This window comes from Anopheles darlingi, chromosome 2 (genome assembly GCF_943734745.1).
Source record: "Anopheles darlingi chromosome 2, idAnoDarlMG_H_01, whole genome shotgun sequence".
Taxonomy (NCBI): Eukaryota; Metazoa; Arthropoda; class Insecta; order Diptera; family Culicidae; genus Anopheles; species Anopheles darlingi.
Window position 1 is genome coordinate 111782 of NC_064874.1, and position 14676 is coordinate 126457.

Genomic DNA, 14676 nt, shown 5'->3' on the forward strand with positions numbered 1-14676 from the left:
AAAGGATGTGGAACGCTGCCGAAACATCCTGCGAAACGATGAGTAGAGCGGCTTTTATGAAGACAGAGGCCGGTACGATCATGGTGATAATGGACACTGGTGAAGATGCTGTTTAGCCAACTGCGTCGTTCCGTTTTGCTCCCAATTCCACGCTAGATCAGCCGGTTTGTTTCGATGATTTGTAGCTTTGGTACCGCTTTTGTAGACTTTCTTTGTAAGACCGCCATCGATCAATACCGATACTGATTAGGCGGCGTTTGCTTTTTTTTCTTTCTTAAACTACACCAGATCCTTCTTCAAACTACACCTGAGCTAGTAATTTACAAACCATTCTTTCGTTTGTATCTTTTACGGATGAAGCTATGCGCATGATGCGTAAAATAATCGATTCCCTCTACTTTATGTGCACGCATTCTGACAAATGGTAATGTGTTGCGGGCAAGGTATCAATCAAACGAAACACTAGCTTAACCAAGGTGAATGAAGGACTCTCTCGCATAATGTGTTTTAATTGCGGTACGCCTTCTCTAATGAATGGAAAGAAGGCATCTGATTCCAGTCAAAAAATGAAAACGAATTGATAATAGATCTTTACTTTTGTCATATGAATGGTTTTTGTTTTCAACATACATAAGGATAGACTAGTCTTATGTTTCATATGAAAGGTTTTATTTGAAATGATTTTTTTTATAACGGAAAACAATAAAGGATGAAACCTTTTGTCAATATATGCGCTTAAAGCATCCTCCCTATCACCCCCTTCACATGTTTCCATCAGATTTCATCCTCGTTCCATCTATAATCGTGGTTAATGTGTTTTGTCATACGTCACCATTGGCCACAAATAGACGCTCATTCTATTGCCTTTCTCTGTGGTATTTAAAACGTTTTCTGCCCACTTTAAAAGTTCGTTTGAAAGATGCCAGTCTTCTTGTGCAAAGCGATCCTTTTACTTTTTGTTGCTTAATCACCATCAATCTACCGGTGTCAGCCAAACGAAAGAAGCGGGAAAATGTCTGGACCGGTAGTCTTGTTTCATCTCTCTTTCTCTGGTGGTGAGCTGAAGCCATGCGCTACAGAAACCTGTTCCGAAAAACTTGACCCACTGATAATGGAACACAGTTCCAAGCCGTCTTCAGGTTCAACACCAGGTGACGAGACCGAAGACGAAAAGAAGTTATTCGCCTTTTGGTTACCGCCCTTGGCACCACATTCATGTGACAGCCTAAGCATCGAAGAACTTATGGTTTGTACATTCGCTAGGAACCGCGTACACGGAACATGGTTGCACTAGGACAGACGGACTGGCTAAAATTATTTGTGACTGGTGAAATTGTGAACAACTACTACCAACGTCTTGTGTTCACCAATGAAGGTGTATGTTACTTTTCTGGATCATCGACGTCAGCATTTGTTTTTGATAGCCGGACCAACCTCAACCCGTTAGCTGGACCCCGCGTTTTGGAAACATGTCTGTTCCACATCGTTGTCTGGAATGCATCAATTAATGAATAAATAGTGAATATTTTTCATGTATTGAATAGGTATGTATATATAAATCCATGAAATTATCATTTCAACTTAGTGAACATATATATCGTAATGTTTCGCGGTCGAGTGGAGGAATCAGTTTTTTTCTATACAACCGACACAAGGGAAAACGGTTTCTCCCGTGTAATTAAACTCAATAAAGGGATCGCGAGGAAGGTTGTTGTGGATCGCTCATCTTCCCAACTTGACAAAGTGAGAGAATTACCACAATAATAAGAAACAATTTTTGTAAGGACTGTCTATTGTTGGTGTTTAGAGTGGCTCTACAGCTTCAAACGACCGATTCTCTTATAATGTTACCTTGATCGACAAATTGCGCCCGTGCTCAAGAAGTGCCCATTCAGTGAGAATACTTAGGAAACCACTTGCACTGAAAAGAATCTTTAAGAAGTCAATTTTCATTGGGTAATTAAACGAACAGTATCTCTACATAAGAGGATAAACCCTTACGTTAATGCATGGTGTGCTTAAAAGGTCGGGAGATTATTTGTCCCGTAACAGTGAAGGATAAAAAAGGACGAGGAAGGTGTGAAGACACCGCTTCTAATCATGGGACATTCGTCATGCAGGCAGTTTGCTGTCATCCTTCTTCAACTTCAATTTGATTCTGTCGACAATGGTAGTAGTTTTGAATTATAATTTGGGTTTTTTAACAAAATATTTCTCAACAAGAGTGACTCAAGAGGATCCAGAACAACTTTGCAACAGAGAACAAGAATTTGTCTCTATTTTAATATGTTGCATTGCTCCGGACAACCTATTTGTAGCTTTGACACGATTGAAGGAATCGTCTGACTCATTTTCATCTTTTAAAAATCGTATACAACTGTAATGTTATTAAAAGGTAGAAACATATGTTGTCTAGTTAATGGTTTTACTCTACTTATTTAAGTAAGTAAATGACATATTATAAGTAATATTAACAAAAGCCTTCTATTCCTATTAGAAAGTGAAACCGATCAAATTTCTTTTTGGTCGAATTTTGCAGCAATGGTATTTTCTTCACTGAACCAGCTCCAAAATCTGGGGGTTATATTTAAATTTCATAACGTGGGCGGATGTTTCCCCACCGGCTAGCGATATACGATAAAGATGTACACTGGTCGATTGTTTATTTTAACCAGAAGTCACACTTTATGTATCTGGTGTCCTTAGCGGGTAATCTAATGAAGGTAATACTCATTCTTCGTTGCTTATATTAATTCAATTCTGTCACTTTTCTTTGATGAGTTTAATATTAGAGAGCTTTGAACGAGTTTTAAAAATATTTCAATGTGTTCTAAAGCCGAGGAATAACATATAACTAACATAAGCCTGCTTGCCTGATTTTCTCTAATATACCGAAGAGTGAATAGCGTCAAAGCAAAGACACCAAGTAATTGCATCTTGAGAGGAAGAAAACAAAGGTGCATCCCAAAAAAAACTTCAATTATTTTCTTATTTCTCTTTCTTATAAATTATTATCAATTTGTTTACCTAAAACATCACATTATTTTGTTAGTGGTTTCTCTTTGGGCACTCTAAATTCAACAAAGCTCATCATCCTAACGACGAACCAAAGATTTTGTTTTCATCAGCCTCTAATTCGAGTTGAATTGTTCAATGAATCTATTTCTGTGATTTGGTTCGAGTTTCCCATTCCTATCCGTTGATGTTACGCAGCATAATAAGTGCGTGAATTTACATCTATCGTGACTTACGTCTATCTTGAGATCAAGCTTGCTTTGCCACATAACTCTGAAAATGTTTATTTTTACTTCTTATTATAAGTTTGAGCTAATGCAATGTTTTTGCATAAAAAAGGAAATAAATATGATAGATTTATTTTATTCGCAGCATCGTTTACGGAGTTCAATGAAAAATGTTGCCCAAATAAATAAATAAATAAATAAATAAATATATTAATAAATAATATTTTATACATACAGTTGTATAATAATACAACAAAATAAAAAATAAAATAAAAAGAAATATTAGACGGTGCATCAAACACTGCTACCAAGAAAAACAAGAATTATAACCAAAACACGTAGCACACGAAAATACGCGTGACACGAGTTCCAGTTCTCGGAAGAAAATAGCTTTGGTGAATGCTGCCATCCTTTATTGCCAATGTCGGAATAACGAAAGCCACTACACAGCCTTGATCACTATTGCTAACTATCATTGGTCTGTTAACATACTTATATGCGCGGCGAGCGAGGAAATCCGAAACTGGTTCAGTCTCTCGATTGTAGCCAGTAAAATGTGAGATTTTGTTTGCCGGATGAAGTAAACGAAAACGGGAGTTGGATACAAAAGTTGAGATTTCATCCGTGCCGGGAAATTAAAGGTTCAATCCCCCCTTTTTCCATCCAGCGAGCACGCACACACAGTTTCACTTTCGTTTGTGCAGTAAAACCGTGGCACTCGTGGCGATGATTAGACATCGAGAAAATAACGAAAGATGAAAGTTAATGTGCCTTGTTTGAGAGTCGGCCTTGTCTCCTTTATGAGGAGCCAAAAAAATATATTTTCTTTCTTCGGTCAAGTTTTTTGTTTTCTTTTTTTTTTCTTCGACTTCTCTGTCGAAAACTTCAGCAGCGATAGTTTCGTGCTAGCAACTACTGTTTATGATGGATACCGCTGCTTTCGTTCATTGACTTTGCTCACCGATTCGATTCCATTGATGAAGCAAAGAAACTAATTACGCTTTTCTTTTCATATTTTTGACTAAATAACCTGCATGGTCAAATGTGGGGCATCGTCTGTTTTCAATAATCACCATGACCATTATAAGAGAAATTCGATTTTAGCACTGAGAAAGTAATAAAATGTTGCTGTTTGCCTTGTAGAAGAATCGAGACGAAAGAGTAAAAGCAAAAATCATGGTAATGGCTAAGATTCCAAATGATTTTCGTAATAATAAACTTAAACTATAATTAAAGAACACGAATTAAAAAAAAACTGTGAGTTTCCCATCCGATCCCATCATCCGGATGATCCGTATCATCTTAGCAATAATATAAAGGTTTTTGAAAGAACTATTACGATTTATTTAGTTTACGCGACACAATACGCGGAATCAGTCTATATGTTCTCAGCCTCACAGTTAAATATGTTTGACTAATTTCATTTGAACATTTTCCAGATTTTTGCAAATGTAAACTTTCTCAAACCCTTATCAAAGCATCAAGCCCTCCTCTTCTCATTAACGTTTTATGCAACAATTTTCCACTCACGAAAAATGTAAAGCACGGATGTAACTCATGCGTATCGCATCACTTGCATAAGAATCGTGACAACGCACACCTCATGTTTCCTGAAAGGCATTAAAGTGTCCTACGATTGCTTACGATCTGATGTCTTGTATGAGTAGCTTATTTGAATGTAAAATTCAAAACTCGACCATGTCACTCAAACAGGCTTGAAATAAGCTGTTCCTCATAAGTTGCTCGCTGGATGAGTGATATGATTTAATATGAACACCCTATTCTCCTTTGTTGGATCCTTACGCAACTCAATGCTCACGGTTCGATGACATCGAACAATGTGTCTTTTACTTTTTGTCATTGCGTAGCACGGTTTCGTAGTTAAAGGGGTAAAAACTCGTGCAATCTACCATGGAATTGGAATCGTTGGGGTCTTGTCACGTTTTAAAAATTGTGTACCACCACAACAACATACATGACACCATGGTAGTAGGGAAGCTCTAAACATCATCGGCTACGCCATACGATCACACCCAAAAGCACATATTCACCCACAGCTACCGCAGCAAGGCATTGTTATGAGTATCACATGATGGATGCCACCCACATAACTTGTGGCCTGTAATTTCTACTCCTTATCACTTCGATGTTCCCGCATGCTGGTTTAAATTGTTTCAGCGAAAGTTTTGCTGACTTGTAGTTTCACTTTCGTTCTAGTAGTTTCACGTTACGATATATCATTGTTATAACTCCGACCGTTAAGAATATTGACTTTGAGGTGTTTTTTTACATTACCCAAAGATTTACTCAGGCACAAATTGCTTATAAATCATGTGGCTACATTAACCAGCCAAAATCGTGCAACAAAGACCATCGCGCCGAATTTTGCCAGGCGCAGTAATTGATAGTAAAATTGTGGAAGTAAAGAGACCGATACCCATGCTGACAACACAAAATTTCGGGTTGCGCCAGAGAATTCCTGTTGGCTGTCCTAGACCCATTGCCTCAACTCGTATACCGCCAATCTGGTTCACCTAGTTTCATCGGCTGAACAAACCGACAGGGCTCCTTATGTTGATCCATTTCGCCTGACTAGGAAATAAATTTTCATCGTAACCCAACTTCTTCGGCATGTCGAATGTTATCTTCGAAAAAAAAGCTGGGCGAGCTACTTTTCCAGCTAGTTGGCGCACGCTATTTTTTAGCAAAAGATAGCAAGCATACTACTAATAGATAGCAAAGATGATTTTAAACGATCACATTCAAAAATGGATTCTAAATTTTCTATTGATACGTATAAAAAATGTTTCGAAGGAAAGTTAAATATACAATGTTTATATTTGTTTTCCTAACAATTTACCTTGACGTAAAGTCAAAGTATTTTATTATATATTAAAACAAGTAGCCATATAAATAAATAAGTTTATAAATAATATAAGTAAGTAATGTATTTGGACCATTGCTTCGCTTTCTTGCAAGATTCATGAAACGTGTAACAAGCACGCTGTCAGAGGAGGCCAGCCGCGATCGTTTATCAGGTAGGCATCGGAGATTTCGAGATCGCCACCCTAGCCGATCCAGCGCATGCATTGGCGAGAAAGTTGGGAAGGAAGCGTCGATAAACCAGTGCGCAATTAGTGCGCAGCGTGTTGGTTCAAATGCCGGCCCAGCAATCGGAAGCAGAGTGGGATGTTTTGGTGATTCAATTTCTATGCCATGTGGTGTGCTTCATCACACCGTACTCAACAAAGATAATGGTTATAAGCGATGATGGCCAAATGTGTGATTATAGTTTCGATAATATAAAAAAAAATCAACCAGGTGTGAAGTCGCGATTGCAGTAAAGGACAGATCGAGGGAATAGGATACGCTTTCCCCTTCATGAGGCAGCCGCATTTCCTAATGCATATTAGACCATTCCTGTTGGTGATGTATTTTGCAGAAAGTAAAGCTTTGTTAGGTTCTATTTAATTATATCTTGAATAAAACGCCAAACAGCGTGGTTCGTACCTTCGTTGCTGTTCTTACCCAACAGTGACATCGATAGTACTGCAAGAGCCAGGTGCCCCTTTGCCACCCTTTTTGACAGATTGGATTATGATCACTTTTACTATCGGAGGGAAAATCCACTCCGAATCAATCAGTTTGGAAAAACGCTTTTGCAGCATACGGCCAAAGAAGCCAAGAAGACAAAGTAGGCGGGAATGCAACGGCAGGCGAACGGCAAACATTATTGAGCCACATGACCAGGGGATCGAAGCAGAGCGCGAACCAGCTCCACAGAGCACGCGTCACGCTCACTTTCTTTCCCTCCAGAAGACTTGTTAAGCACCCTTACCTCTTACCTTGGCATAATCTTTCTTCCACTTGACTTGACTCAGCATGAGATGGCGCAAAATGATCATCAGCTGGTAGAGCCAGTGAGAAAGATCAAAACTCCAACACCCAGAGTGTGGCAAGTGCGTTGGCGTCCCGATTCTGTCATTATTATGGCGCTGAACAGCATGCACGCTATTGAAGGCCACGTCAAATGAGCGCTATCCCGGGTTAACAGTGCGGAATCTCGCTGAGTAGGTCTCCTACCTGCAGCTGTGGTCCGGTTCCCTGATGGCGCTTAAAGTGAGCGGATAAGACCAACCGACCAGCCGACAGACAGACAGACAGTACAACATACAGCCACGTTCGCTGGCGACCTGTTTTCTTCCGCCAGGAACTCGTTGCATCGACGAGATGAAAAAGAGAAAACTGTATTGGTTCAATGAACGCTAGTTGTGACTCGTTTCCACTATGCACGAGTGCATATAGTAGTATAACTCAACATAAAGGTCTGACGGAGGGAAGATCTCCAGTAAATAGATAATGTATACATAAAAATTTTTTTTTTGATTAACTATGCATTCTTCAATTAACTAAAAACTTCATATCTAACAGACAATAACTTTTCAAGTAAGCATAAACGATTGGTAATGCATGGCACGTGCATTTGATAATGTTAAGCTATTGCGGTAAGTAATGTAACCTCTTCCCTAGCACAGCAGAATGATGAAGCCAAAGGAAAGATCTCTCGAATGCCAAAAACACATACGATAAAAGATCCGACCAAAGTTCTTCTAAATGAAGGTTAGTTGAATGGAATGCAATAAATTAATCTCGTATGGTACATAAGAAACAGATGGCAAACTTGCATGAAAAATGAAACATGATTTTAGTTGGAGCTTGCATTTTTCGTGAATTTTCCTCTCTTAAATTACTGTGGTTCTACTTAGATTCATGAATAAAAAAGAACTTCATTAGCAGTGATTAAATCTAAAAGACTTCCGAGGGAGTTGAAATGTATTTCAACTTTAAGCAGACTCGGCAATTGTATTTAGACCACGATAGGAGATTTTCAAACGAATCGCGACCGTATGAATGTTTATGTTGCATTAAAACTTTTCAAACAACAAAAAACATTTTTAACTTTATTGTGGTAGTCTCATTTAAATATTTTTATCTTCTAAAAATGCTGCCTAAAAAATGCTTTACCCTTTTAATATTTTGGATACTACCTGCCAATAAGGTGAGCATTAGGCATAGCTGCCTCTCTAATAGATAACTGATGAGAGCCATTCTTAAGACCATCATAAAACACCAGACCAGACCAGTGGCAGCGACCTTTACGACCGACATCATTCCATTTTGTGGCAGCTTTCAGCAACAGCAACACCACACAGAGTAGAGGTAAACTACAGCAAATGAAGGGAAGCGTTAAGTAAATAACTTTCGATTTCGACTCCCACCAGATTGGAAGGAGAGGGTCACGATGTATTTGATGTTTGGTGCCGTGGTGCTAAATAACTTTTTCTTCTTGTTCGGGTACAATCTGGGAGATCAAGTTTTCTCGCATTTTAATTTGTTGCCGTTTTCTCTTCCTGCACCACTGCTGTTGATTGATTTACGATTCTATTCCTCATCGAGTCTCACATCGGTCGTTTGCCCACAAGGTGAGGCGCTATTTTAGCCTCAATAACATAGCTGATACTGTATGCAACGAGTGATTGTGACTGATGGTAGAAAAGAACCATCACACTCTGCTTGGACAGGGAAGTTGGTTATATGTAGACTTCCATGCTGTGCGATGTAGTAAAGTAGTATTTATATCCTGCTGATGAAGGCCAGTAAAATAAAACATTTTTTTCGTTTCTAGAGTTCTCGACGAGAACACAACATAAATCAGTCTTATACCTATGGTTGACTGTAGATGTAGAGGAAGAAAACGGCTTGAGCAGCCAGGTTCCATTTTAGGTTCCGTTTATTACCTGCGATTGAAGTGAAGAGCAAAAATAAATAAATATTAGGAATAGCATTAAACAGAAGTTCTAATGTTAAAGAGCGCTTCTAAGGCAGATATTTCATTTTTCCTGCCATATGTATTTCATTATTAACTCATCTATTCATTTAATTATTTTCAAACTCTTCACAACATAACGCCCACCAGAACGTAACTTATCCGAGCACGTAAGGCATTGTATTAATGAGTTTAAAATCTATTACAAATTGTAAAACAAACAATCTGAATGAACTGCTTATCGCCATAGTATGTAATATCAAATATATATCATCCTAATAACATCCTAGCGATCACATCACCACACTACGACGGAAGTTTATGGTCATCTTTAAATTTATGTAAAGCTTTCTGCACTGTGATAGAAAAAATGACCAAACATCTAAATTGTAAGAAGAAATTTCGCTCTGTTGTATCGCTGTCAATCCCTTCATCTTGCAGGTCTGTTGCGGTAACAAAAAGTACAAGGCATCAAGTGCAGGACATGTTCACTAATCTTACTGCTAGTAGGGTATTAGAGAGCACACAACTGGATGACCATCTTTGTACGACATCTTCATAACTTCCTCTGTCAGCATAAATTCAATAGATTCTTTCCTATACTGCATTGAATACAAGCTCGCACGAAGTGCGTAGATAAATTGATGGGGATAGAAATTATATCAATAACCTAGGTGTGGGTCTCAGTCAACACACGAAGCTTCTAATGGACGGAATCTGATTGACGGGCACGGCCATCACCCATTAAATGCACCCACGGTCTCGCAATGAGTCTGCGGTTTTGAGGCTCCCCGATCTTCAATTAAGGGACAGGCTCTATGGGTCTCTCCGATCGAAAAAGACCACAACTTTCTCTCTTCGCAAAACGCCGTGCGGCATTCTACGATTCTCGTACGACATCAATTGAACCAGGTATCACGAAACACAGCGGTCTCGGCAGCTTTTACCTCTCGATTCGACATAGTGTGGCCACATCGAACTATCGTGCACAATAGCATGATCTCACCAGACAACTTCCCTAAGGCAACGGTTCAAATTAGTGACATCACGCCGCAGAACATCTCGCCAATCTATTGCGGTTTAAGGTTTTGACATGTTTACCCGTGAAAAATAAGCAATTCAATTGGTTACGTATGATAGAATGTACTAAGCAAAAAATACCTTTAACGCGCAGATCGATGTGCTAAAGAAGATATTTCGCTCAAAAAAGGTTTTTTTTTTTACAAAATCGTGAACAATGTATGTATTCAAATATTCCAAATTGGTTTCCTACCTATCCGCAACCATGCCAACTGCCTGATGTATAAGTGGATAGAGCCAAAATAAAAGAATTTCTTAGAGAACAAACAGCCGCTGTTAGCACTTCAAGGTGAAAGCTAATCGACTGATCTGCCACAGTGGGAACGAAAATCGTAGGTCGGTCCTCTTTAAAACAAGCTACCTCTCTATATTAAAACTGATTGTCAATGCTTCGATTCTTATGTGATCGAAAGAGAGAATGTGGAAATATCGTTGTTGTTTTTGAGGTCATATCCTGTTAACACATAGGTGGGGAAATCATATATTTGGGACGCTCATGTTACTATTGTTATGCTGCATTTGAATTGATCGCGACTTTGGAATTGGTACGATTTTGAGAAAATCAGGGCTCTGTGTTGCTAGTAAACTCAAATTTTAGATTTCCCTTATTGGACATCCACGAGTACCAAATGTATTAGAAAATGCACGTCGCATTAAAAAATGCACGTCTCAAATAAAACTAAATTGTAGAAATCCTCATATCAGCATTAGCAATTTAAGTCCAACAGAATACCGTTAAACGAAATTAGGTGAAATACGCCCTTGGTTAACGATTGATAATATATATTCTATAAGGCTCCAATAGAAACTATACCGCTAAAACTAAAGGAATGAAAAGAAACAAAGCACCGCCTTCATAATTCATCAACTCAACGACCACCAGCAGCTTAGTACCATCGACAGGAGAGGAAAAATAGGGATCAAAAGCAACCCAGATTCGAATAATGATGATCATCCGTTGCATTCGAGTAACCTGAAGCTCCCACACACTCACCCGATTGAACTGTTCCGTTTTTCGGTGTAAGGTACGTTTTCCAACACTAGTATAAGATCCTTTCATCCCTTGCACGATTTCGCGCCCACACCTTGGTCACAACTACAATTTGCTTTCATTTCTTTCGCTGTAAACCTAAATTCCTCGGACTTTCCTCGTGAATCTGTCCTTCAAGCAGACACTAGCACACCAAAGATTAATGAACTAATGTTTGTCGTGGAGTCCTTTGGTCTATCAACATTTTCACGAAGCAGACATTGATTTGTTGATGAAGCATGGTACGGAATGGAGCATTCGTGATTCAAACGAACTGCCCCCCATTGAACACAGATTTAAGCAAAATAGTTCAGGCGAAGGTGAAGGTTTCGATTTTAGCTCCTTTCATTCTCACATTCTCTTGACTCGATGGCGGCAACTATTTGTTTTGTCCATTCGCTTCTTCCTCTTTTCAATGATGGCATAAAGGGTGCATGTGGCACCTGTCAATGCTGTTTTGTGCTGGACTAGATATTGCGATCGCTCGCGGTGCCAGCCTCATTTTTCATCATTTCTCTTCTCTCCGTTTGGGTAGCTTGCGATGCACTATTAATCATGAGTTGGGTTCGATCGCCACATTTGTTTGATTTTCATTTCATTTGAAACTCTTTAATGACAATTAAGCATATGGCAGTGAAGTAATAAATCATGTCTACCCAAAAAACGCATTTTTCAGAAAAAAATATTCATTTTTTGTTACATAGGTGCAGGAACAAGCGGTGCGCCCGTCAAAAAAGAACATCATTGCATTTAAGCAGGAATTTAAAATTTTCATTTTGAAACAAGTAACCGAAACACTCGCTTGCCTGCTCTCGCTATAATTTATATTATTTCTTTCTAACTCTTCTCTTAATAAATAGGTCCCTTCCGTAAAATACCAACAAAAAACCCCGACGTTGAAGGACGTTGATTTACCGTGCCAATGGTATATCGAGAAAGTCGAATATAAATACCTGCGTTTTTACAAGCAGCAGTTACTATACACTGAAATTCATGAACATACGGTCGAATACATAGACTAATATTAAGCATAACTACTCTTCGATACTGAAGCTCACGATTATACATGAGTGTAATGTATTATATCTTTATTTCATTCGGCGGCCTCATGTTGCAGGACCTGCCGGCTTTGTCTTCCTTTTTTTTTTGGTGACATAAAACAATCGCACCCTCACTTGAAGCTGTACAGAAGAAAGTGTCGTTAGTAAGTGAAATAAACTGCATCCAGCGCGCCAGATGATAAATGCAATTGAACCACAACTGCAACGCCCTTCAGTTTCACCAACTCATCTCAACCTTATTCGCTCCCTTCAATCCATAATAATCAAAAGAAAGTGCATGACATTGTCACCGATATCACCTCATCATGCACCCCACTCCAAGCGGATAGTAATTTAATCCACTTTCGATTCACCATTAGCGCAGGTGGTTTTAACATGAAAGTCCCTCAACGAAAGCGCCATCACAACTCAGACTAACCACAAGGCTACAATGTGGCCCGATTTAACTTCAGAGCCGTCGGATTTTTTTGTAAACAAAAGTCAATCATTCACACAAGAACTACGTGTTGCCGCAGTAGAGGGAGAGAGAGAGAGGCAAACTCGTCCCCAATGGCATTTCTTGTTTGCGTTCCCTAGGGTCACTTGCACTCATCTACCACTGAATAGTGCGTTATTCGCCTACTCACGCACATGGACATAGTTTTTTATATCTTCTGCATCCAGCGCATCCACGAAGCGCTATCCAGCATGATATCACAGCCGTAAATTATTTTTCTAAAACCCAAAAACTTGAACACGCTTACCTTCTTATTAGTTGCCAATAGTCCTAGCTGGTACAGCTTGTTGAAGAGCTCTGCAGTAGAAGGTTCTTTCGATCCAACATCCAGAACCGGAAACTCGATTTCGTTCGATCAGGATACACTTGCGAGTCAAGCAGATTGCTTTAAACTTAAGATTACCGAAAGCACTTAGCTCAAAACCACTGCACTTCGACTCATGTACCAAATTGATTTTATGTTTTCACTGGTCGATTCGATTTTGGTTGGTATTATTGATCAATCATCCTTAAACACAATATTTCAGCTCATTGCTCGGTTATGGTCTACCAAGCAATCAAGTGGGAAAAGTCGAAATCTATATGTTCACTGTCGCCAAAATATGAACCCTTTGGCTAGATCGCCCTCGCAATCTTCTCGTTACTTCTGGCAATTTCACGAAACACACAACGATTTTTTTCAAAATATTCTACTCTCCTACAGCTCAGTCCGTGAGCTGCACTCGCATGGGCGACGTTCAGTAAAGTAATAGCGGCGGCAACTGACTTACAGGAGGTTTTTATATGACGTGAAAGTTGTGCTCCCTTTCTACCCCTCCCGCCATGCAACGACACGCAAAAGCGAGGCCACGAACTACCACTACCATCAACTCAGTAGCGCCTGATAGTAAGCGCAACTTCTTCGCTGGATTTCCCAGTGCAGCGAGGCGTGCTAGCGTCGGTGGAGGAGCTGATAGATTTTGTGGATTTTTGCCACTGGCGGTCATGCTGGTGTTTGTTTCTCCAATAAAATGAAAGAAGTACAGTTACTGAGACCAACCATCCACAGCTTCCCAGAGCGCTAACAGTTTGCGTTTTTAACGCTTTCGCTTTCAACGACTACTTCCATGCATATGTGCATATTGAAACCATCACCTATAAAAGGCGCTGTGTTGATGATGACGTCAATGAGACTGCCAACATGCTCACCATACGTCCTACATGTCCTACATCATTTGAGCCAAAAATATGCAGGACACAAGGAATTTGTGACAGTCGGTCGAGTGATTCATATTGACCGGCCTTGGGAGTGTGGGCACGTCCGGTATGAATTTAGATTTCGCTGAAACCTTGTCGAATAGTAGACCATCAATGGAGGTGCGAACGATGATCACCATTAAAAGCAACAGACAAAACGGATCTATCCGTGTGCATGAAATCGAACCGTTGTAAACCTACTGTTGAACATTGGCTCGAATGTCATATCCGGGTTATGCAATGCAATTGCCTCGACACAAAACAACAAAAATACGTCAGCGTCCTCCATGCTGGTTGGAAGCTATAAGCACTGTCTTATGAGTGACTAAGTGCCTGGTTAGAGAACCGTATAATCCATTACTTCAGCAGCACACAAGACTCAGGAGCTTTAAAAGGTAACACCATACATCGTGACTGTGGAACAGTATGTTTAAGATAAAGGATAGATTCTGTTTCATGCCTATAACACTAGAGAAAAAGTAGGGTAGCCGAGTAATTTGCAAATTACAAATTTGTACAAATACCGTACACATTTCTTGTCTCGAGCATTTGATCTGTATGTGATGAAAAGATCAATGTTCCAGAAATAGAGCTGCTCAATCGCAACATGCACAAGCGAAACATGCAAGGTTGTGTTATTTGTGGTATGTGTTATTTACCAAACATTATTAGAGACCAATTCGACTAACTCATACATATGGATC

General features: G+C 39.5%; 1 protein-coding gene across 2 annotated transcripts in view; it reads right to left on the reverse strand.

The window, feature by feature from the left end:
* The window catches only part of LOC125952911 (cuticlin-4), a 30660-nt gene extending 17207 nt beyond the window's left edge, over positions 1–13453 (reverse strand). For both annotated transcript variants that reach the window (XR_007468834.1, XM_049682674.1), the window contains exon 1: positions 12984–13453. The gene's annotated coding sequence lies outside the window, so the exon portion shown is untranslated. The remainder of the gene's footprint in view (positions 1–12983) is intronic.
* Between the last annotated feature and the right edge of the window lie 1223 nt (positions 13454–14676).